We start from the raw sequence: 26,192 nt of genomic DNA on the forward strand, positions 1-26,192 counted from the left end.
CTGTCTTTGTCGACGCGGCTCAGTACGGCAACTCTAGCACGTTCGCTTTGGCAATCATTGACGGCAAAGGGGAATTATGCTCCTCGGCGTCGGTTAGGTTTGCTTCAAGTGGAGTCGCGGAACAGGTCGCCATAGCCCTGGCCATGACCGACCCCTCGCGCACCAACGTTTTCACCGACTCACGAGCGGCCATCAAAGCTTTCGAATCGGGTAACCTAGCCCACGAGGCTGCCTCCATTCTGGAAAAGAGAACAAACCCTGGCACTCACTTCATCTCTTGGTTTCCCGCCCATATGGGTGCGGACGTTCATCAGAACATACCTAACCTCAACGAGCTTGCCCATGACCGTGCGCGAGATCTAACACGCCGCGGCGCCATGGAGGCCTTATGGGGACAGGATGAAATCCAGCAGAACGATCCGCTCCTTACTTTTCACGAGATAACATCTCACTATCGGCTTAGCAGAAGGGCCTATCCTCTTCCTCACCCGAAGTTAGACAGGTCTCAGACAGTTTTACTTAGAATGCTCCAGACGGGCTCATTCCCTTCGCTGGGCTTTCTCAGCCGTATCTACAGAGACATCGATTCGAGGTGTCCGGACTGTAATGAGATCTATTGTTCCTTAGCGCACATGCTCTGGCAATGCCCCGCGTTACCTAACGGCCCTCTCTCCAGCGAAGCCGACTGGGAAGAGGCACTCCGGAGCCCATCGCTCCAGACACAACTAGAGGCAATCCAGAGGGCCCGAGAAAGGGCGGAACATCACGGCGTTCCTGCCCCGACTTGGACGCGGCCAGCGGCTTCCGCGGGTCCCCGATAGGGGTCTCCGCTGAAGCTCCTCAGGATCAAATAAAGTTCATTGTCTGTCTGTCTGTAGGCAATGTTATTGGTTTTGAAAGTGAACAAAGGTGACCTCCTATAAACGAAGAGAGTGTTTGATTGGGTTGTTCAGACCACGCTGCAGGTCACTGCCCAATGCTTGCACCGGTGGTTACGTAAATTTGATGTCAGGAGATTGGAATCAAAACAGTTTGAAATCATTTTGTGTTATAGCGCCCCAGAATGTGCTCTACTTTAGGTGCGTTCGATTTGCCTGCACCGCCTGAACGAGTTCACGACGTGTTGCACCCAGCCATTTGTTCCAGTGGTGCCCGCTGAACCACTCCGTTCGTTTCAAAAGGTGCAGGGCTGGTTCATGATTTTGCTGCACGTACTCCGCTGTCAGTGCCGACTTGGTACAGGCATACAGGTGCGACGCAGCAGTGCAGCAGAAAATCCAGCACATGGGTGCAAGCGCCATTAAAAGCCCGCTTACGCACGTCTGATGTGTCTACAAGTGTGGTTTGTAGTTAGGCCCACAAGCTGATACTTGTAGTTCACGATCTTTCAAATGTACGCACTCTGTGCACATTAATCGGGCATAACATAACGCCTGCACCGCATCTGCACCTTGCCATTCGTTTCGAGTGTTGCGCTGTGCCTGCACCGCAGAAACAAGCTGCACAATTTCTGAACTTCTTGTGAACCTCCGTTAACTGGTTCACAGTTGTGCAGGTGAATTGAACAGACCTTTTAAGTGCTTCCACATGAAGTTCTTATTTGCCCTTACGTTGCTTGGTGGTCTGATGGCTGCTTTGATTCAATTGATTCAAATGTTAGATTCAACATTGAAAAAAATTCAAGGATATGAATGCTCATGAAGGCCAAAATTCAGTGACATACAAATGCATTAATTCTGCACAAACTAAATATTGTCAAATTTCCTTCTTCCTAGCTGCATTCAGTGAAGCATGCTACTAAGTTGGAATTGCTGGAAAAGTGTAAAAAAAAGGCAATTCTCTTTTATAGTGTAGAGTGTCAACTGATAACTGGCCTTACGGCCAGAATTGACGTGCTTACCTTGAGGAGGGTGCTTTAGTTCAGTGCCAACTCTAATCTCTTTATTCAAATACATGTAAAATGCAGAAATGCTTTTGAGACAACTACCCAAATAATTTCAATGAAATTTGTTGCATTTGAGAGAAAAAGTTAAATTTTAGTCATTCTAGGCTGCATAATTTTGATTTAGGACCTTGAATGTTTAGGAAAAATTGCCGAGAGTCAGTAAGCTTAAAAAATATAAGCACGAAGTTTACAATGTCATAGCTTTTGTATCAAGTTGTAAACTTCATACGAAAGTCTTTTTAATTTCACAATTTTCAAAATTTCCTGCCACAAAACATTGCCCCCTAAAACAGTGGCTACATTTCAGCTTTTTTTTTGTTTCTTTTAACGTGTAACCAACCTCATCGAATTCCATTGCTGGCTTCAGAGAAAAACTATTTCTCTTTTCCCATGTATTCAGATAGGAGCTCCCGAGATAAAACTGCCTCCAAGTCAGGTAAACTCTTCTATTAAAGAAAAGAAAGGAAAAGCAGGTGTATTTCTGCTTGTGTGGGAGGCGCCCTTAGTCCAGGACTCCTGCGGCTCTTGCTGTCTCCCGGGCTCGCCACACCTGGTGTAACAAGAATTGTGTTCTCATCTGAATTACTGGAGTATACTTTTTCCTTTGTCATAGGTGGAAAAGTAATCAGCAACGTTCTCACACCTACACTGTCCTTATTGGTATGTAGTGTGACTAAATTCTGCTTCTGCATTAGTTGTGTTGATAGCATGCTTGTTCCAAATTCTTATTTGTTCCTTTTGCTGATTTTCATTTTGTTCACAGGACTTTCCAAAAGGGGAACATATCCAATAAAATAAAGCACTAATTTACTTTTATGCTGAAGATTCATAACTCTTAAAAATTGATGTGGTTTCTACCTGGTGATCTTCACTGCAATAAAGACTTATGAGCTAGGTACTAGGGTATCCCAGCAACATCATGAGCAAGCAACACCACCTTCTCTCATCTCTTAGAAAAAAACAAAATTCGTTATAACTTTACTTCACTCTGCAAAACGCTTAAAGCATAAAAATATCACTCGTTTTTTTTATTTTGACATATTATATTACACAAGCGCATATTAAACAATGAACAGTACTCCTCATTGTCTTCTCCCATCCAGTCATCCCTGGCCCAAGACTATGCAACTGCCAGGTCAGCAAGCCAAATTAAAGAAAGTGTACCACACATGAAATAGGACGCTGAAAAACTTATAAATTGTGGTGTAGTTTAACGTAACCCCCCTCTCCTCCTACATGACAAAAACTTGTTTGCATGTCAAGGTAGCATCAGAAAATACCAAATTTCTTTTCTGATTGAAATTAAAGCTGGAAAGTATTCTATCAAGTGCAGAGGGCAGAAGAGCATTAGCAAATAGTGTAGCTTTCAAGATTTTTCACGCAGTGCCTATAGGTTGCCTTGATGCTGCCTCCAATCTCCCTGGTACTGAAGCATGCACACACATTATACCTCCATTGATACCGAAGTCCCACTCAAAAGTCTCTGGCCACCTCAAATCATCCTGCATGTACCGCTGACAAGGTGTACATCTTTGGAGAATTTATTTCCGATTCAAACATCTGATGGGCCAGAAAACTATAAATTTCGTTATGTCACCAATAACCAAAACACGAATTAATATTCCTGCTTGCAGGGACACAAACTGACTGCTGTTACTGAACAGCGCTCCGTGGCATTCAAGCGAAGAATGATCTTGATCGTCACTTATATGAATAATCATTCGGTTGTATGGCTGGGATTCCTAGGTCACGTGAATTGCAGTGGAGCTGCTTGGTGTAGTGACTGACTGATATTTTTATTTTTTTTCTAATGTCCGCCAAATAAAAGAAAAATGTTTCTTTCTACATTGTGTCTTATCATTGCTTTGCAATTTGCAAGCACAGTACAGCAAAATGGGGCCTTGCCTGACATTGGTTTTATTTGAAATAGGCAACAGCTGTTTATTTCGGCATACATGCTGCAGTTTGTGCTCTGTGGGTCTCCAAGCATCAGTGCCTGCTTCCGAGAAGACGACAGCTGTAAAGAAACAAATGACTCTGTGTCACACAACTACAAAAACATGAAATTGTCTGCTTTATGATAAATACAAAAAAATGACAACTCAGGCAGACTGGCAGAGCAGTCATCAATAATAAAACAAGACATTGCACAATTTATTTGCCTGAGAAATGAGGTTTGCACATCAAGCTTAGCAATTCTCTGCAGCTTGCTCGCCTTATACAATCAGTCCACATTGTTAGCTCAACATATCCGTCTGATATGTTGAGTGGTTTTGGCAAAAGTGGTTTTGGCACGTAAAACCCCACAATTTAATTTAATTTTAACGTTTGCACTACCTTTCCAAATGCAGGCAGATTTAGGTGAACAAGTACATTTAAGGTGGAGCTTATGTGCTGCTGATCTATGGTGTTAAAACACACATCTTGCTTTAAGTTGGCCTTGTTAGTCAAAGAAACATATGTGCCATAGAATCTTGACTGTGGGTAATATTAGTGATAGCCACATTAGACAACTGCACCCATCCTACTGGAGAGCTTTGCATTCTCATGGGAGGAACTTTTGAAGTTCAACCATGTTATAGTTCTGTACAGTGAGGTCAATTTCGTCTCAAGGCCAATGAACCAGGAACGCAAAACATTTCTCTATGGAGTGAACAGCGTACCCTACTTTTTAAAACTTACTAAGCTGATTGAGCATATCTGGGAGCGGGTAGACGTCCTTCATAGTAATTTTGTTCAGCTGACGGTAGTCCACACAGAAGCGCCACGTGCCGTCCTTCTTAACCAAAACCACAGGTGACGCCCAGGGACTCGAAGAAAGCTTAATGATGTTTTTATCTAGCATTTTGTTCACCTCAGTTAGAATTACTCGGCGTTCCGATGCAGAAACTTGATATGGTCATCGGTGAATAGGCGTAGCATCGCCAGTAGAAATCCAATGCTGGACCGCGAGCGTCTGGCCTAAAGGGCGATCGTTTGAAGTAAAAAATATCTCGGTAGGACGATAATACTTTGCAAAGGCTGTTAGCCTGCGCAGAGAACAGGTCCACCGCAACGATTTTCTTTATGTTGGCATCGGTGCCCGAGGCTGGTGCGAGGGGCCTGCTAAGCTCAGAAGAACCATCGGTTGATAAAGCTGCTACGTGATGGTCGCCGAGACAATCAACGTTGACAAGGCAAATACCTTGCAGTAGGATTTGCTTTCCCAATCCAAAGTTAAAGATAGGCATGCGAGTATGGTTAGCAGTAACAGTCAGAATGCTGTGAGGCACGGTGATGTCATACAGTAGTGGAATGTTGGGCAGGGGAGTGACGAGGTACTCGCCATCAGGAACAGGTGGGCAACACAACAGTTCAGTATAGGCTGTTGACTTCGGTGGCAGGCGAATAAAGCAGGTGGGGTGTAAGCGGCACTGGGGTGCGTTAGAAGGTTCTACGAGAATCGGCACCTCAAGGCATAGGGTACTGGCAGAGCAGTCAATAAGAGCAGGATGCGCAGAGAGAAAATCGAGTCCGAGAATTAGGTCATGGGGCAATGAGCAATTACAGTGAAGAAAACAGGAGTGTGGCGGCCGGCGATGCTGACACATGCCGTACATATGCTGATGATAGGCACAGTACCGCCATCCGCAACGCGACCAACGCGTTCTGACGCTGGGGTGAAGTGCTTTTTCAGTCGTCATCGGAAGGCAGCACTTATAATAGAAAGATGTGCTCCTGCATCGATGAGTGCAGTGACAGGTGTAATGGTTGGAGTCGGGCATGAAATAGATGGTAGCTGGCCCATGCGGTCATCAAACTTATCCACACTGAGGACGTTGTTGAAGGGAGAGACTTGTTCTCATCAAGAACGGGGAATCTGGGATTTATTTACAGTATCTGCATGAGAATGTTACAGTTCATCAGTCTAACATGACTGAAAAAGAAATGCACCCTGAAGAGCTGCCAACAGTTCCTTAAATACACTGTCCTCCTGAAATCCCTAGGTGACGGAACACAGCAGTTCACCGCCGACCAATTCGGAGCGTCCAAAGTCATCATTATGCAAACTAGAAGTGAGGCGTGCAGACAGGACACAAGAGTAGAGAAGTGGACAACACGAACGCCGACTATCAACTCAATAGCACAATAAGAACAACAGTTATACAGAATGTCGTATGGGTGTGGTATATCAAATTCCCCTTAGCTGTGGCCAGTTCTACGTAGGGCAAACGGGACGGTGTATCAATCAGAGGCTAATGGAGCATAAAAGGTCGTTAACCGGTGGATCGCCTTCTAATCTTTCGCTACATTGCCGAGATTGTAACTGCAAGCCAAAGTTAGATGAATGCGCGATACTGTACAGGCATAAGAATGAAGATACGCGTCTTATGGTGGAGGCATGGCATATCTATAATGGTGGAAGTGCGTGCGTGATTCAGCCTTCGATTACTTTACATAAGGAAGAGATTAAGTGCCTTAACAGCTATCTCTCACGTAGACCAGCACGTGTACCCGATTGACACGTGGTGTTCCATTCCTGAGCATGCGCAGATGAGTTTTGTGTCTTCTTTCATTTTTCGCCTCAGTGCTCCCTTCAGTTGATAGTCGGCGTTCGTGTTGTCCACTTCTCTACTCTTGTGTCCTGTCTGCACGCCTCACTTCTAGTTTGCATAATGAATCCTCACCAACTAGCTCAGCTTTCTGTCGTTCCAAAGTCATCGTAACCAACCCGCCTTTGAGGGGGACGGTTTAACCTCATCAAGACGGCAACACAACAAGTCGCGAGAATGATAAAGCGGGTAGCCACGAAAAGGACGGGGATGAAGGATAAGAACACCCTTTGCCTAATAAGAAGTCTGGTGGTTAGCCGCTTCATTTACAGCTTGCCGTATTACCAGCTAACAAAAACAGAGAGGGATGCGATCAATTCGTGCTTAAGGAAAGCCTACAAGATCGCCCTACAAATTTCGCAGTGCGCCCCTACCGAAAAACTCATGTCTCTAGGAATTCATAATACATTCGAGGAACTGGCAGACGCTCAGCTGATAACTCAAAGAAACAGACTCGCACAAACGACCACGGGTAGGAAACTCCTTGGCAGACTCGAGTATCACGAGCTCCTTGAAAAACACAACCAAACTAAGCCCATCCCCACAATAATCAGAAACTGCATCAAAGTGGTGCCAATACCCAGAAATATGGACCCAACTCTACATGCAGGCAGAAGAGAAGCCAGAGCTGCATACATTGAAAAAACGCACGGCGACAAACCAAACTCCTGCTTCGTGGACGCGGCAAGATACCCAGGCAGGCAGAAAAGAACGGTAGCTGCTGTCACTGACTACATGGGCAGAGAAATCATCAACGCCTCCACTCACAACACCACTATCGTGGAAGCAGAAGAAATCGCAATAGCCCTTGCTATCAAAGCGACAAAACCAAACCAACAACAAATAACCATCCTATCAGACTCTCAAGCGACATGCAGAAGCTACCTCAGGGGACGAGTATGCACCGCAGCCTATAGGATTATGCAAGATATAAAACCTTGAGCCAGATTTCACCTTTTATGGATACCCGGTCATGAGGGAATCAGGGGAAACGAAGAGGCTGACAGAGTAGCCCGTGCGCATGCTACACCCCACGGGTGCTCACAGGAAGCCTCTGACGACCCGATCCCGATTGACCAGAACTACTCTGCAATTTTAAACTATCACAGAGGAAATAGAATGAAGCTACCACCCCCAGATAAGAATCTCACTAAGGAAGAACAGGTTATATGGAGAAAGCTGCAAACCTATACATATAACAACCTGCACATTCTCCATAAAATTCATCCGGAAAGATATACGGACACATGCCCATGGTGCGGAGCCACGCCAACCTTAGACCACATCTCGTGGGCATGCACAGCATATCCACAAAAGACAAACACAGAAATTGCGGAGCATACACAATGGGAGGCGGCGCTGTCCAGCTCAAAGGAAGAGGTCCAAAGGGCCATCATCCGACAAGCAAGACGGCGCGCGGAAGCCAGTGGGGCCCTTGTCTAGGGGCTCCACCCATTGAGCGTTTTATTCTACAATAAAGTTGTTCTTCTTCTTCTACGCACTCACTTCTGCACAGGTTGCACTGACCACACCGAGGTGCGAGGGTTTTCGCAGACACTGTGCTTGACCCGAGCAGGCACCTTTGACCCTGCAGTCAGTGGCCGCCGCATCTGTCCGTTGACTGACACGTGAGACGGGTTCTAAGCTGCATTAGACGGCACCGCAAAATATCTTCCAGGAGCTCCCCTGCTCCAAGCAGACCTTGACGGTGTACACACTAACAATACTTGCTCTGGCTACTGTGTCTAGCCATCTCGGCACCCTTCCGTAGGGGACACGGCGCATTGTCCTCCTTACAAAACCAGTCGCCGCCACAGCCATGGTGGCGCCGATGGGCTGGGGACTGATGTCTGGTCGTCCTTTCAAAGCGAGTCGTCACAGCAGAACTGGTGGCGCCTTTCCGTCGGTCCCTTACTCAAAGATCGCCAGCCCCCGCTGGTCGAACGTAACACAGGATACCTGTCAATGCCAAGAAAGTTTTGGTTCGTAGGTAACATGAGTAGAGAATTTGAGGGCAGGGTCGACAACACAGCTTCACCTCCAGAAGCTGTAGTGCCTAGTTTTTTGGCTGCATCCAGGAGGCGATAGGCGGCGAGGAGAAGCAACGGGCCTGGGGCAAACGAGACTGATGGCGTTGAGGTGAGGACGAGTGGCTGTAGCGGAGGTTCGGAGGTGGAGCATCAGCGGCAGTGGGTTCTAGGCGGGTGGCATAGGGAACAGTAGGTCCAAAGGTGCAGGAATAAGCGCAGGTGTATGTCCGAGGAGGTGGTGGCCATTGGTTGCGGCAGTGACGAGTCACGTGGTCGATGTGACAGCAGTGGAAGCAGATCAGCTTGTCATCAGGGGTACGCCATTTGGACAGGTTGCGATATGTGGCATCCAGGAGGCGATAGGCGGCGAGGAGAAGCGACGGGCCTGGGGCGAACGAGACTGATGGCGTTGAGGTGAGGGCGAGTGGCTGTAGCGAAGGTTCGGAGGTGGAGCATCAGCGGCAGTGGGTTCTAGGCGGGTGGTATAGGGAACAGTAGGTCCAAAGGTGCAGGAATAAGCGCAGGTGTATGTCCGAGGAGGTGGTGGCCATTGGTTGCGGCAGTGACGAGCGACGTGGTCGATGCGACAGCAGTGGAAGCAGATCATCAGGGGTACGCCATTTGGACAGGTTGCGATATGTGGCAGAAAAGGAGTTCTGGGGACAAGGAGGGCCGCTAGAGAATGGGGGAACGCTGGGTTGAGTCGTTAAACACACAGAGTTCAGACCCATGTTCTCAAATTTCTGTCTGACGACAGCCTAAATCCTGGCAATTGTGGTTGCTGGCGGGTCGGGAGGTGTCGCGGAGAAGGCTGGCCAACAGGTGGCCTCGAGCTGGCGGTGAACAATACGGGTTAGGTCATCACAGGTGGTCGTCTGATGTGGTCGACCCTCACATGTCGATGTAGCAGCGGTGTTGGGTAGCTGCGTGATGTGGTGTGTGATACGGCGGCTCTTAGCTTATTCAAGGCGATGGCATTCATTTATCATGGCGCCGATAGGAAAGACGTTGCCGAAAACAAAAAATTGAAAGCATCGTCGGTGATGCCTTTTGGCCACCTTATCTGCTTCAGACATAGTATCGTGGGCTTTGTGGCAAAGAGACAAGACGTCTAGGATGTATCAAACGTATGGCTCTGTAGATGTCTGGACATGAGGCGCAAGAGCCTTTCTCGCGGCAACCTTGCGCCCGAAGGGGTCACTGAACAGTTCTCGTAGCTTTACTTTGAAACTGTCCCAGCTCATTATCTCGTCATGTGTTTGGAGTCACACGCATGGGGTGCCACCGAGATAAAAGATTACATTAGCAAGCATAATTGTAGGATTCCACCTGTTATTAGCACTGGCGCATTCATAGAGCTTGAGCCATTCATCAACGTCCTGTCCCTCCAGGCCACAGAAGAGACCAGGGTCACGATGTTGGGCAACCATGACGATAAGAGCAGTCGGACAAGCTGAAGCCGTTGCAGATGCGGTCTCGTCACCGGGAGGTATGGTGACAAGCTCGATATGCCCACCACTTCGGAGTGCCGTGAAGAGGACGGGGATCGCTAACCTCCACCAGAATGTTGCACAGACACAGACAAAATACACAAATGAAAGAGGCTATTTACATGCTATCTACACTGGAGCCAGACAGCCAGGCCGACACTCGCTCACGCCATGAGCCCAGACACACTTCAATTCTTCCTCGCGGCGGCTCGTCTCTTGAGCATCTCTCGATGAGATCGTAATAATATGAATGTCTGTACTACATAGTGTGGTGTGTAGTGCGTGACATGGTACGGTAGACGGAGAGAGACAAGAAGCAGACGAGAAAGAATGTGCACGCAGAGGCGAATTCCGTACTGGATGGAAGACAACGTTGAAGACTGTCCGGCACGTGAGCACGCAGCACTAGAAGAATAAAATAAAAGGAAAAGGCATCTAATCAGAAGAAAACACGGAGCTTCCAGGGGCCAATCAGGAAAGGACAAATCGACCAGAGCGGCAGAAAAGTGAGGTGCGCTGGCAGAAGAAGGGAGAGTTCCAGGAAGCGACGCCAAGAGAACGTCGGCCACCGGACCGGGAGTTCAAGACCGGCCAGCAGGTTTCGGACCCGAGCCACCAAGACTTCACCCAACCGGGACCTCCTGCCAACCCGTTCCTGGGCTTCGCCACTCTACCCGATCATGAACTGCTGCTCGAAACCGGCGAGTTTCTGCGCCTATGGGCAGAACGAGAGCAGTCGGGCTATGGGCCCCCAGTTCTACGCCCAGCTGCCTGGCCAGAACGCCACCACCGTCTGCCGCCGCCTGCCTTCCCTCTTCAAACCAGAGCCACTACACTCTGGTCGCCTATTCATCTACCGATCTCATCGACATTGCGGTGACACATTACATTTTTTTCTGTTTTCCAAATCCCCTTCACTAATGAGAAATTTTGCAGCATCCCCCCTTCAAGTATTTAATGAAGAAAACTTTCAATCAAGAATTCATTCATGCTGATGTAATTATGCAATGAATCACAGAACTTCATTCAACTTGCTTGAACAATGAATAAAGAAATTAAATGGAAACCATTAGTCGGTTGGACTACACCTTAACGTGCAACATGATTGGTGAATGTATATCCATAATTTATTTCCTTCCATGTCCAGTTAATGTCCAGTCCAGTTCCAGTTAATTTCATTTCTCTCAGAAGTTTTCTAAATTTTTTTTGTGCTTGCATTACTATGACCACAGCTAAAATGCAAGGCGGCAAATTATTCACTGCTGCCAAAAATTAAATTTTTTTTGCCACTTTTTGGCAGCAACGCAAGTGGAAAACTACTTAGCAAGATATGTATCTAGCAAATACATATGCAGTTGGCATCTTCATAACAACAGAGAGGTGGATCATGCTACACTGAGGCTCAAGGGCTAACTGGACAAACCTAGCTGAGCTAGGTGGACCAGTGCATGGCACTGGCTCTGGTCAGGCCAGGGAAAAGTGTCCATGCAGTGCTCTACTTTTATGCACTGTTTTCAAGTACTGAAATTTCATCCTTAAAAAATTTCTTGGTCATGCAAGCACACTATGCTCTTCTATATCCATCACAGTTGCCTCTCATTTTCACAACTACCTAAGCTTTATAGCTCAAAATAGCTGTAAAAATAAGGTATACTGAAGCATACACTAATGTTTTGTTTATGTGTTCCTGTCGTATGTTGAAAGGCAACGTTTTGGTTGCAAGGTGCCTTTCAGTTGTTTTGCCTCGGTACCATGACAATGATGTATTGTCGAAAATTCATTCAACAAGAGAGGTAGCAGTTGATGCCACAACGTCACGCTTACCTTTTAAGTAGCCGGAACACATTTTTACACAAAATGAATTCGCCCAAGGCGCACGATCACCAGGTCACTACAGATGTTAGTAAAGCACTATTTATTTCACACAACTGTTGCACCTTCCTTGCAACTGTTGCATCTTCCTTTCCTTAAATTCTTTTCTTTTTCACACGGAAGGGGTGGTTTGCATAAAATTAAAATATCCGGATACACAAAAATACGGAGCAGTAAAGAAAGGTAAAGCGGCAGATGAGCAATATTCTCGCTCCAACGTAGTGACAAATGAGCTGCTGCAAATGCTTCTTAACAGTCATGCTTTAACGGTGCGAGTGGTGCCTGCATTATGTTTAGAAAAAATTTACGATGCACTACCGAGGTTTTGCTTCGTTTAACATGTTAAAGGTAAACAGCGGGACTCCGCTGTTATACTCTGCGCCGTCGCAAACTAGTGAAAGGCGTCACAACGCATATACAGCGCGTAAATGGATAAAGTAAGGCTATCAAAAGCTCACTTTAAATGCAAATCGGAGCGCCGAACCTACGCGTCTTGTTGGAAAGACGAAGCGAGTGCTCTTCATAACGCAATAAACAATGGCCACATATCGATTTATCAATAAAGATCGTTATAAAACGCTTCTGTGTACTGGCGGTGCAAAAAATACAAACTGTCTGAAGAATTTAAACCATTTAAACTGGGACTGAATCCTTCAATGACACGGACGTCCTGCAACAAACCAATGGAATAAGTTCCGAGCGCCGAAAACAAGATTAACGCTTACAAAAAAAAAATGGTTTTGATAGTTTCTGTTTCGGTTTCTGATGCATGAAGCGCCACCTGCTTCCTGCAAAAAGTGCCATGGCAGCTTCCTGTTTACTTTTCGAAGTTGGCGTAACTAACGCAGCTGAGTCTCGAAGCTTTCCTGTGCCGTTATGCATGACGCAATGTCATTAAATAGATGCTGTGTGTATTTGTGGAGCCTCTAGAAAGTCCTGCATCGATATGTGTGTCTTTGTATACGCGCCATCTCTGGAGGTAAGCAAACCCTCTCAGCCAGCTTGCGCCGACCTTCGTTGCAAGCAATATTTCGTTGCGATATTTGTAATTTAACTACATGCTTTATCGGTATGCAGCTGCATCTGACCGCCACTTCTTATAGGCCTGATGAAAAGTGGTATTGAAACCACTACATGGGTACTACGTAACCGTAATCTCTACCGTAATCTTAACCTGCGTTTTCGTTTCCTTCAGTTCTAGTTCGATTTCAAAACAAGATCCCATTTGTTGGTACTCATCGTTCATTATATGCTTAGCATGTTGGCTTCGCCCGATTTGTCAAGAACAACATATATATGTATATATCATCGCCTTATAACAGGCACGTCGGTATCGGAGAAGCTCGCAGGTGGGTGTGCCGTTTTCACTGCCTAAAGTACGCATGAACGACGTAGATAATGACATCTAGTGATTCATAAATAACTTGGAGTAAAGAAATGCTGTGTTGCTGCGAAATTTTAGTAGCAACAAAGCAAAGATACGCCTGAAATGTTTTTCAGTGAAATATTTGTGCACATACTTGGGGACGTCTTCTGAAACGTTCCACTTCGGCGATAGTTTGCCTAGGCAACAATTTCGCCTTCAGGCGCGCGCTGAGATAAGATTGCATAACAAAATACAAATTGCATAGCAAAATACAGTGGTGACTACCAGCTGATGCTTTTTGCGGGAATTACAATATATGTAGCAATCAAAATGCAAGAAAAAGTAGCAACAGAAGAAAACAAATTAAACACCTGTGAGTTTACTCAACCATGCACCTGTGCATATATATGCGCTCACAGGTAGTTCTAGCTTTCTTTTATTATGTCCGTGTTTTGTTGCATTACCCAGATACCATTCCATGATGACCGACCAACAAGCCCATATTGCCACCCTTGTCGATTTCATTTCTAGTACAACAGGCTTTTTTCAATATGTTCCTCGAGATTCCGGGCATACTGTTGCCCTCATTGCCATGGCTGCCAGCAGCACGTGTGTCCTAAGGTTCTGTATTCATAACAAGCAGCTTCCACAGGATATAAAATCGTTGTTTACTGGTTTCGCACCATTCGGATGTCGGTCACGGAAAAAGAATTTTGAAGATTGTACGTGCCAAACAACTTCAGCAGGCGTGTCTCCACAGAGATTACCTCAGCGTGCAGATGTTTTATCAGTATGAGTCGTGCGCTGCAAAGAATCTTCTGTGGAGGCACCTGCACTTAGCTGATCAGGTCACCAAGTTCCTTTGACAACCTCAAATAAGACTACTACGGGCTCATGTGAACAAGGATTGACAGAAAGCAACAAGTGATGTCTATGTTTCTGAAGGTTTCATCCTACCCAACAGTGTGTGCAAAGTTCTTGGCCTCGGTCCAAAATTTGCCCAAGCTACCAGCTGGACTAAACCGGAACTTCCCTGTCCGTCATAAGTAAAGTGTCCAGAAGAGCCCCGCAAGAAGATGGTGTGAGGATGAATTCGGAAGGTTTAGATGCCCTGTTGTGATGTAAGCCCCAACCTTCTAAGTTACCTGTAAAATGTGTAGTCTTACCTGAAGAGCAAATCATTGTGTGTCATACCAGCTGACAAAGAGGGTGGTTTTGCAGTTTTTTCCTTTAAATGTTTCTTGGAAAAAGCCAGTCAAGCAATTTCTGCAGTTTTCAATGAGCGCAAGGATGTATCACTTATGAAAGTAGAAGCGAAACCAAGTGAAATTTACAGAAAGTTGAATCTCGATAAACTAAGGAAAAGTTCAAAGATGTAATTTTTAGTAAGTACACAAGGAGGATGTTCCTTTTCGGGTCATAATTTCCGAAAGGGGTACCTGGCAGAAGCAAGCTGCCCCGTACCTGGTTTCAAAGCTGAACGTTAAAGAGATTGATGACCAGTTTCTTGTAAAAGGTTCTGACGAATCCTTGATTTTGTTAGGTTTCACGGCAAAAAGGGCTTCAAGGCCTTTTCAGCTAAGGTCAAAGAATTATATTATTCTATCCTGCTCAATGACCTTATTCAATGTGTTGAGGATTGTATTGACAAATATGGCGCCGTAAGGTTTTCACAGGAAGCAGGTTGTTTCCGTAGAAGGGTATTTAGAATTATGGTGTTTTTACATGTCGCCAACCTTTGCACAGTGGAATAATAGGCTGCATCTGCAGAAGAAAGGCATTTGCATAGGGTTGTGTCTGGCTCCCGTCTTTAGCAACCTATATTTAGCGCAATTAGATAGGCACAAATATGACCACCTCATGGGACTAACAGTTTTTCAGCGAGCTTTTAGATTTGTCAACAATTTTTTAGTGTTTCCAGATTTCCCTAGTAATAGTTGTCTAGAAAAATGTCCCGATGTCTAAGATCTTTCGCGAGTGTTTGAGACCTCTTGAAATGACTTTTGAAGTGCAATACGTTTCAGTTTCTTCACTTTCAGTTCATCTCTACTGATAGTAGGACTTGCTGGGCTTACAGTCCATGAGCTAAGAAACCCCTTCTCCAATTTCATTCAGCCCATTTGAATTTGGTGAAGAGGGGCATAACTAACTAATAGGGATGGCTTTCTGCCTACTGCTGTGCACGTGGATGTAGGCCGAAATTCAAAAAAATGTTTTATCGTTGCAAAACACGGAGACCATGTTACACGTGAGATAATCAAAGCGGGAGAAATTCTACGTTTAAAGGATGGTTGCATCAGCACCCCTTTATCGCTCTCACTGACAAGGAGATCAGATACCTCGGGCTATCACCACGTTGAATTTTGTGTGGCGTTGTCGTGGCGTTCTAAGCATGGTTGGTGGGCTATTGTGTGACTGTATAAATAGCGATGCTTTCTGAAAAGAAAAGAAACAGTTGGAAGTTCAGCGCTTCGTTCTCTCTTCTATCCCTTCTGGTGGCTTTGCGCTGTTATAACCTGACTTTGAAGCATAATTTATCAACAAGCCCAATCTTACACTCTTCGTAACTAACATGTGTTTCAAAAACGTCCTAATGAAAACCATTTTCCAGCAATCGGCTGCAAGTCTTAAGGAGGCTGGTTACCCTAACAACGTGTTGGTGTCGGTGGCAGAAAGGCTGCTCAAACAGGAACTTTCGAGACGATGCCTCCGTGCAAATGCAAGAGCTAGCAGCCGTGACCAGGTGAAAACCGCTGTGATTCCGTATATACACCAGATATCACATAGCCTGAAAAAGATAGGAAGCCAAGGTAATGTGCGGGTGTTTTTTCAGCTCCAAATAAGCTAAGCACCTTGTATAAAACCACTAACCCAATAAGGACAAATAAGCCGGTTTGTGGTAGCATTGCAAAGATGAGTTCGTCGGATGCGGTGTAGGAGTGGTCTATCATATTCCACTGTCATGCGGTAGATGCTGCATAGGCCAAACCGGAAGATGCATTAATGAGAACTTAAGAGAGCACAGAAATATAGTGTATCAGGTGACGATTTTCTTGCTTTGCATTGCAATACATGTCCATGTCGCCCTCTTCTAAATGACACCGCTATTATATACAGGGATAAGCGCAAGTGTGTAAGATTAATAGTAGAAACTGGGCAAATCCTATCGGCCGCTGACCAATGTATCAGCAAACTATCACTATCATTGTCCGTGAGAAAGTTAGATTATTTTCGCATGCCATGAAAGTTGACTGCATTTGCAATGGGTCATTTAGGTTTCTTGGTGTTTTTTTGCTGTACCGGTTTTAGACAGCGTGGCTCTACTCAGCCATATATACAGTCGACTTCCATTAATTTGATCATCTTTCTGGGGTTTTACTTGCCAAAACCAGTTCTGATTATGAGGCATGCCCGTTAATTCGATCCTGACGGGACCATTGAGACTGGTCGAATTAAACAAAAGGCATAAAAAAACATTGAAACATGCCATTGCTTCACTTTGCAGTATTTGCCTTCAAAATTAACTTTGGCCGCGTTTCAGTTTAGCGCTACACCTGCAACCATCAACAGCTACGAACTCGCCCAGTTTACTATTTTTCTTAATGTTAGCTTCACTGCAATACAGCCATGTTATGCATAGAACCATACCAAGCAGGGAAAGGTGCCATTGTTGCAAATCAGCACGTGTTCCCTAAATTACATACATGCACATGTGCAGTCTCCAGTCACAGTATGAGCACCAAGACGCCTAATAGGTGTATGGGCAGGCCTTCAGAGTTTGATATATTCACACTCTTTTGTTGGCTTTTAACATCTCCTCGGCTTAACGCAGTTTTTTCAACTTACTGCCTTCCTTTTTGCTAGCTTTCCCAAAACACGATTATTTTCCACTTCTCTGTGCACGGCACATTTACTTAAAGAAGACATACTAGGCCTCATTAACAGTCTCATACACGAGACATGCATGGAAGGTGAAAAAAGGACTCAAATCACCACTGAAACATAAGAAACAGCTCTGAATGGCTGCCACTATGCTTATTAGGTGGCTAGGTTCTCCTACTGTGACAGGAAACTGCATGCTTGTATAATCAAGGAACACGTGTGATGTCCTGTGACAGTGGGCCTTTTCCATTCTCAATATGCTTCACCACAGTAAGTTGCATATGCTTCAGCGCATAACACGGCTGTATTTGGGCGAATCTGACCAGTGAGGTTCGAATTATCCGACGAAGGTTAATTTTGAGATTGAAATAACAGAAGTTAGGGCTCACAGAAATGTATTTCATTAAATAAAAAACAATCATCAGCAAACAACTTTATTTAAAAGGGGTGACTGACTACTTCTATATCATTAATACATATTAAAAATGACAAGAGGCCAAGCATGCTGCTTTGAGGAACACTGGAAGTAACTGGCACTTCATGGGAAGGGCAATCGCTTATGCTGACGAATTGTTTGTGCTTAGTTAAGTATGCAGAGATTCAGCCAATTAAGTATGGCAGAAGATTTGCGATTTAGAGCTTCTCAATTAATTTAGAGTGTCAAACAAGCTCAAATGCTTTTCTGTCTGCAATACAGGAATATAACATCAATCTGGCCAGGTTTATCAAGAATGCTAGCAAATGCTTGCATGTATAAACCCGTGATCCAACTTCCAATAAATCGTTGAAAGTACCACTTGTGTGTGTCTCTTCTCTCGCCTGTCTTGTCTATGGTTTCTGCGCTAAGCATTAAAAAAATGTTGTACCAACAATGTTAAAAGTCCACCCTTGCAATGTAAAGTTTCTTTTTTTTCAAGAATACTCCACACTTTTCTGAAATGTGAACATATTTGTTATTCAATATTCAATAGGTCAGTTTCGTCAAATATCCATATTTAATTCTATCCAGAAATATCAGGATATGAAAACCCCTACTACATATAGGCCTTGAGTGGAGCAGTATGGCCTTAAATTCGTGTAACCAATGCTACTTACAGGGAACAAGAGGTGAGTCTGGGGTTTTATGTGCAAAAACCACGACATGATTATGAGACACACCATAGTGGGGGACTCCGAATTAATTTTGGCCACCTGGAATTCTTCAATGTGCACTCAATGCATGGTAAACAGGTGTTCTTGCATTTCTTCCCCGTGGAAATGCAGCTGCTGCAGTTGGAATTTGATTCCGCGCCCTTGGGATTAGCAGCACACAATGCCAAAGGCATTATGGCGGGTTTTGAAACTCAAGAGGTGGAGAGAAACCGCGGAAAGCTTTAGAAGAGATGTTTTTTAGATTGTTTGACACGTGTAATGCCAGTCACAACCAGGTTTCTGGTCAACTGATAAGTTTGTAAATGAGAGTGACTGAAAGGTGATAGTATCTGCTGCACCAAGATGACATCAGGAACATGTTCACATTGTCCAAATGATAATTTTTACAGCCTCAATTGAGAAAAATCCGTTGGCTGCCTAAAAGCGAGGCATCCTTACTGCGTGACTAGAAATTACTAAGCAAAGCAAAAAAATACCGGCTGTATATGTCCGCTCAGGAACTGCAGTTCCCTTTGAGAATGGTCACCACAAGCACCTGACTTTCTCCCTAAAGATTCCAGTATGTGTAATTATTGACAGAAAGGAAGATTTCATAACTTCTAATTGCGTGTTCTCCAATTAAATACAAGTCAAATGGTCAACAGCTATTTGATTTACATTTGACATTTTGAACATTCGCACAGCACAAATATGTACTCCAGCCATACTCGAGAAGAATACCATCAGTGCAGATTGTGAAACACCTGACGAGTAGGGAAAAAAAAGTTTCGTTTTCAGGGCTCTGAAATTATTTTGAGTTTTGTGCAAGTGCACCGTCAGTAGCATACCTACTGGTGATCATCAAGGGTTCAGCATTTAATATATCTGCTCTTGCCAACACTAACAATACGAGATATTCCTCTAACAATTCTTTCCTTCCTCAAATAAACACTAATTGTCAATGTTTACTGCTCTTTTATGGCGATTAAACGCTAAATTAAACCACCCCATATTAAAGCCTGCCGCACAACATTAACATTCAAGAGAGATATGAAGACATATTTACTATCGACACTACTGGCTACAGACTCATTACCACGAACACATATTATATACAAACTCATTTTACCACTTTCAGTGCTTCTGTATTTGCCAAATGTATCGCTTTTATTCTCTATATCCCATTGTCTTTATTTTTTCCTTCCTTATTTTTAGAAATTTTAAGTTTTTTGTCGCACAGTATATATTTCACTTGTACTTTGCATATTGTAAGCACATTTTTGTTTCTGATTATCTCGTACATTAACCTTGTGTTCTTTGATATGTGTCATCCCTATGTTTCCATAACGTGCCAATTACTACATTTTTATTTATTCATACGCAGCATCCATTTCATTTGCTTGTATTTGTAAGCACCTTCCTTGTATTTGATTACTCGCTTCATTAACTTCGTGTATTCTGATGTGTATCACTGCTATGTTGCCATAATGTATTAATTACTATATTGTTAAACTACTAATAGGTCCCACTGACAGTTTTTGTAACTCCGGGACGTCCTTCTGTACTAATGATGAATGATGAAATAAAATTTAGGTATTCTGTATCAACTGTGTAATTATTAGGTATTAAAAATCACCATTGCTAGATGTCATAGCGGCACCACTCCCCAGGTTTTGAGCCACCTCTAGTAGAACGAACTAGTGATCTTTTTTCATGAAGTGGATTGGCTTCCCACATGACATCATTAAGAATACACAAAGCAAGCCTCCTCATTTAGCTTATTTTTAGTAGGATATGAAGGCATAGTAATTGATGTACCTGTAAAAGTAAACACACTAATGTAAGACATGTAGATGTTTCTTCAGTCTAATGGTAGACTAGCCTGAGATAGCAGATTGTCTGCCACTGTTATCTACTCTCACACTATTGACTAAAAAAGTTTACGAACCATGGGATCTCAGAAAATGCTAAATATCCGAGCAGCCTTTAAAAGTAGCCAGTAAAACCGTACATCACAATGTTTGCATATACTAGTAGAGGCTGGAAATGGGAATACCAGGCTTCGTTTTGAGGCTGCGGAGATATTCAGCTTTTTGTGAGATCCCTTCATTTGTTAACTTTTTGGGCCAATAGTACATTTGTACGTGTGTGGTAGGGAAGGTATGAATTAGAGAGTTTCTCCAAAAAAGCACGGCTTTGCAATAGATGTGCCAGGCTGTAGATGTGCAGGCAAAGAGTGAAAAAGAATGCAATAATGTTTAACAATAGCACAGTGACGACAGCAACCAAAGCAAAGCAGCAGAGGGGTACATGTGGTGGCAGAAACTTGCACTGTACCTATTACACTTATATTCTTGTACTGCAGGTGAGTGCAGAGAGTAAGTTACCGCGACTGCACACTGTACAAAACATAAGCGCTCTATGTAAACTTCGTTTTGAGGCCATCATCACCACAATAACAAAAAAAAAAAGCTGCATCTCTAAAAGTCATATGGGAACACACTGGATTCAAGTAAACTGCAAGTAGCCAACACTACTGTCACTGTACGATGTCGTGTCCAATGAGGCAGGACATAGCCAAGGCCACATAGAATAAAAGTGACATTGGAGAGGAAAGGCTTTAGAGGAGGGTAATTTTTAACCACTTGCAGCTCTTTATATAGCATGGTGACATGAAGCTTTTTTTTGAGTAACCATTCGAGGAGAGATACTGTGTATGTGTAGGTCACACCAATAAAATAGTTTCAGGGACCCTTTGGGTGATGAGGTTAACATTTAGTCTTTTTTTCTTTATGCACCCACAAGGTTCTGTTACACATGTACAGATTTTCTGTGAACATTTTTTTTTTCCTTATCAATTTGTGTTGTACCTGTGTTGTACCTTACTTTCCTTGTATGATTTTGTTCTGTTTTCTTTAACTTCAGTCTTTCCTCAGCGGCAATGCTGATGTCATTTTATTGATTTCTAGTGCTTTAAGCTAATATGGCCAGTCCTACACAATAGAGAAAGAGTGAAATAAAGAAATGCGCAAGATATGAACGCTGGGATGTGAAGTGATTGCTTACGATGGGGCAGGGTGGACACGTTAGAGAATGATGGCTGGAACAATGTAATAATTATTTTCTTTTTCACACTTTCTCATTGGTCTCAGCAGCATTCTGCTTATATTATCATCAGCAGGTCTACCAGTAAATGATAAACAAATTCTGACATTATACCAGCTAATAACTGCCTTGCTCAAGATCTGAGCAACTGAGCTATTTCATGATAGCAGTGTTTGAAAACTTGCATCAATACTGACTGAACGAAATGCTATTTTGCTTCAGCTACCTAGAAAGAACTAGCATTAGTGGGGTTGATCTCTTGATATGTCTTATGGTAAATGAATGTAGGTGCATTTGCCCATTTAGAATGAGAATAGTGGAAATTAATGGGACATTGAAAAGACACTTCAACATTCCGACGGTTGTTACAATTATGAAGGGCCTGACAGTTCCCGTAGCATTACTGTTCTGCTTACCATTTAAAGGTTACCAGCTTACTGCTGTGGTTTGGACATTAAACTCTACATTCGACCTCACATTGGGCGTTCTTGTTGCACCTGCCTTGAACCCCACCCTTTCCATGCATATGAGGTGTGTTGAAAAAGAAACCGAACTTTTGCTATAACAGCTTTGCTGCTTATGGTACAACATCTTAAGTGCTGTCCCCTTCAAAATAGTCCCCTCTACTGGCAATGCACTCTTCCCATCTTTTCTTCCATTTTTGGAAAGCCTCCTGGAATGAAATTTCTGGAATGGCATGCAGGTCTCTTCTCGCATTGTCCTGGATCTCCTCTACGATTTGGAAAGGGTCTAGGTCCGGAGAATATGGTAGGTGGGGCACAAAAGAAGTGCGGTGTTTCGCTAAGTAGCTGCGGACAAGGAGCGACATGTGAGCCAGGGCATTGTCATGATGCAACATTCAAGCCTGATTTTCCCACAATTCAGGCCTCTTACTGCACACAGAATCTCTCAAACATGCTAGGGTTCCCTGGCAAACTTCTTGGTTTACCATCTAACCATGTGGCACAAATTCCTGATGGGCAATGCCTTTGCAGTCAAAAAACACAACCAACATCACCTTCATTTTTGACCGACTCATGCGTGCTTTTTTTTGACGAGGAGCACCTTTGGCCACCCACTGCGACGACTGCACTTTCGTTTCAACATTGTAGGCATAAACCCATGTCTCATCGGCTGTTATGATGTTCTTAAGGAAGTTTTCATCGTCAGTGGCAGCGGCAAGCATTTCCTGGCTGATTTCAACACGGGTCTGCTTCTGTGCACCAGACAACAAACGTGGCACAAATTTTGCACTGACACGACGCATCCCTAGTTTGTGACTCAAAATTTCATGACATGATCCTACGCTGATACCCACTTCATCAGCGACTTCTCGAATGGTCAAACAACAATTTCCGCGAATCACAGTTCGAACTCCCTCAATATGGTGATCATCTGTGGATGTGGAAGGTTGTCCAGGCTTGGGATCGTCACCGACTAACATTCTTCCCTCTTCAAAACACTTGAACCAACCACAGCACTGCGTGCGACTCGCACAGTCCTCCCCGTATGCTTGGCTAAGCAACTGAAAAGTCTCTGTGAAAGTTTTCCCAAGTTTGTGGCAGAACTTCACACACACACACGCTGTTCTTCCAATTCCTTCATTGTCACTTTGGCACCAATCCGAAGAGCAGCTTGTTCATGTGCTCACTTCAGTGGCTGTAGCTCGCCAACTACGGTCAGAGCGAAACGCGGCAAATGGCAGTTTGTTGTCTAAACTTGCCATTACATGCGCTCAGTAGCCGCAGCGCGCTCGCTCTGCTGATTGGCATGCTATTTCAAAAGTTCGGTTTCTTTTTGAACCCACCTCGTATATATTACTGCACACACACACACACAAAAAAAAACCTCGAGTCATAAGTGAGCACTGTGTCTGTCCCCTTTCCTTTTCCAATCAGTTGACACTGTTTTCGTTCTAAATACCTTCTAGGAACTAGGCCATAAAGAAACTGTCTTGCAAGTGCCCTATATTATCTGTGTTGTACAGTCCAGTTTGTCAGTCTACCTAAATTTAGCATTGTTTATAAATTCTGCTTAAGTGCTTCAAGATTTTATGTATTCTGTACACTTCTACAGGTCAACACCACCACATATTTCATGTAAGTAAAAGTTACTATGCAGAAAATGCTCGTTTTATTTGAAGACCAAGCAGCTTAAGTGATAATGCATGTCCTGACTAGGTAAAGTTAATGAAAAGTGACCAAACATATTTTTCAAAGAAAGGCTATGTATATGTACTACAGGCAATACAAACCTCTATTTGCATGCCGCTGCTATAGGTCCCGTGACTAGTGTGACTTGCTTTCTGTAAGCAGTACAGGCTGTACAGAGCTGTCAAGTCATCTAGTCTTTAGTCTATCTAGCTTGCTTTCTTGGTGCTTTCATGTATACAAACCAGAAGGCCGCCTTCTACAGTATTATGCTGAAGATTATAAACGGTTGCCTGACACTGTGCCTTGCAATGTTCACAGGCATTCGGCTTACCAGGAGACATCATTTGTGTTGGCAACAGTAGGTGAGAGGTAAATAAAAAATAAAGTACACATTAATTTAAAAGCCTTCATCTTCACTACATTGTGCAACATAAGGATGCCTTTCCAAAGGAATGTAGCCAGTGCCATCTACAAGCACATTGCTCACCAGCTGCAGTGGCTTCATTTGGACACAGGTGACACGCAAAGACATCGTTGTGCTTGAAGTGAGGTGCATGTAAAGCACCACAATCCAATAAAACTGCTCATATTTTATACATGTACTGCGTTTTTGCTCCCACTTTGATGTTGACATGATGAGCCTGAATGCCATCAGCCATCCCATACAAAAACTGTCCCTACTTTCATTCAAATGACTCAACCTAACTGTGATAGGCTAGCAATTTTCTGGTTTGGATATGCTGTTCAGTTTGTGCATGTTATAGTGCAGGCATACCACCAATTGAGTTAAGCATTGTGAAAATCAAGTACACTACATTGCCTACTTAAGCACATGAACATTTAAGCAACAAAATCTTTTTCTGCTCATGCAGCGACCTACAGCTACAAAGGAAGACACAAAGACAGTGCACACGTGTAGGTAATATCAAGCTTTGATGCAGACATAGTAAGCTGTGGTGAGGAATGAAGTGTAATCTGTGTTTCCACATCTGCATGAATTTTGTGGAAGTGCTGGAGAATCAAGGTTTTGTACAGCTACTAATTTATGTATGTGGTCTTATAAACCATTGCAAAGTGAATGTGTGGCATCAGCAACAGATAGCCAGGCACTATCACAAAAAGAAGCAAAATAATGCTGGGGAGTGGTTGTCGAAAGTTGCAGGTTCTGGAGGAGAGAGACAAAAGGACAACACTGCATCGATCAATTGGACATGACTGAAGGCATGCACGGTATGTCGAGCAAGAAGCAGACAGAAGGAGTATTAAAGAAATGCATGAAGGAGAAGCCCGACAGTGTGTGAAGGCAAGAGCATCACATGAAAAGAAAAATTTGAAGAAAGTAGCAAATGAATGGGGAGCTCAGATGATAAGGAGCAAGAATTTTCTGCTAGAAATGTTATTGCTGTTGTGCCTTAGCCCTGGTGCTGCAAATGGAAGGTGGAAGAAACAAGTACAGTACAAGTTGAAAAAGTGTTGTGGCAAGAGTGAGCGGCATTAGATCGGTGCCTCATCAAAATGATTGAATTTGCAGTGCTCATCTGCACTCAACAAAGTGTGCTAACCTGTGCTGCTGGAAGTATGTGAGCTATCTCGAGATGAAATGTGCAATCAGCCAGCTCTTCCAGATTCAGAAAAGACTTAAGACCAGAGGAAAATTTCTAAAACTACAAGACAGCAACCTGATTTGTTAAATCATATTTTGGATGTTTCCAGTAGAAGCACTTGCACCAACGAAAACTAAGTTGCATTAAAGGTTGGACTTCAGAAAGTGCATCAACACTACACCAACGATAAATGCAATTCCACTACATGAATGACTTGCCCTGTATGAAAACATTGTTTTCACCAGGGCAATACAATGTGCATCATATGCGCATTGTATTGCGGCAAAGTATACCAAGAGTGGAAAGCAGCCACTGTGATATACGTGCCCAATTGCCGTCACGTCTCCTGCCGCAGTACAAGCACAGAGACGCCGAACAAGTGTACTGGCAGGCATTCAGAGCTATTTCGCATGCGGTTGTAGCGGTCTGAGCCCTTGTTTCGCCCACATAGAGCGCCCCGTATATGAGCTAGACATCGTAACAGCAGGGATTATTAATTACCCTTGCGCACAAGCACCTCAGAAACGCTACGAATCTGCACCACGTAACCAATATCAGTGTTACTGTACAGCTTTCACAACGGTCTACTGTTATGAAATTGCATGACGACCACTTTTCTTTAGCATAAATTTGCTCCGTATTCATCCGCAGGGCGTAGTGTTTTGCCAGTGTGGCTGTACAGCTCTCACAACGATCTACGGCTCAGATTGCATGGCGACGCAAGATTTAGTACTTACACATACAGAGTACAAAATTTCCATTCCCACGAATCTCCAAGTGTGTTGTATGCTAATACAACGACACTAATGAACAATGCATCGGCACGACGTAATGCTTTGCTACTAAAGTGATCCGAGAAGACACCTCACTCCCAAACGTATCCCCTTGCGACTACAAAATTTAATATGCTACCGTCGCGACAAAATAGCAACAAACTCACCTCGGACGCCGCTTTTTCGCCTTGCCGGCCACGCCATAGAATAAAGCCACGCATCCTGTCGATTCTGTGCTGCAAGCTCGGC

The 26,192-nt window shown here is 44.0% G+C and overlaps 1 long non-coding RNA gene across 1 annotated transcript; it reads right to left on the reverse strand.

The window, feature by feature from the left end:
• Positions 1 to 1,925: 1,925 nt before the first annotated feature.
• On the reverse strand, positions 1,926 to 26,192 carry LOC135909086 (uncharacterized). Its single transcript, XR_011510320.1, has 5 exons — positions 26,111 to 26,192; positions 16,167 to 16,269; positions 15,940 to 16,083; positions 3,851 to 3,962; positions 1,926 to 2,495 (listed from the first exon to the last, which is right to left on the reverse strand). It is a non-coding gene; the product is annotated as an uncharacterized lncRNA (long non-coding RNA).

This window comes from Dermacentor albipictus, unplaced genomic scaffold (assembly GCF_038994185.2).
Source record: "Dermacentor albipictus isolate Rhodes 1998 colony unplaced genomic scaffold, USDA_Dalb.pri_finalv2 scaffold_82, whole genome shotgun sequence".
In the NCBI taxonomy this organism is placed as follows: Eukaryota; Metazoa; Arthropoda; class Arachnida; order Ixodida; family Ixodidae; genus Dermacentor; species Dermacentor albipictus.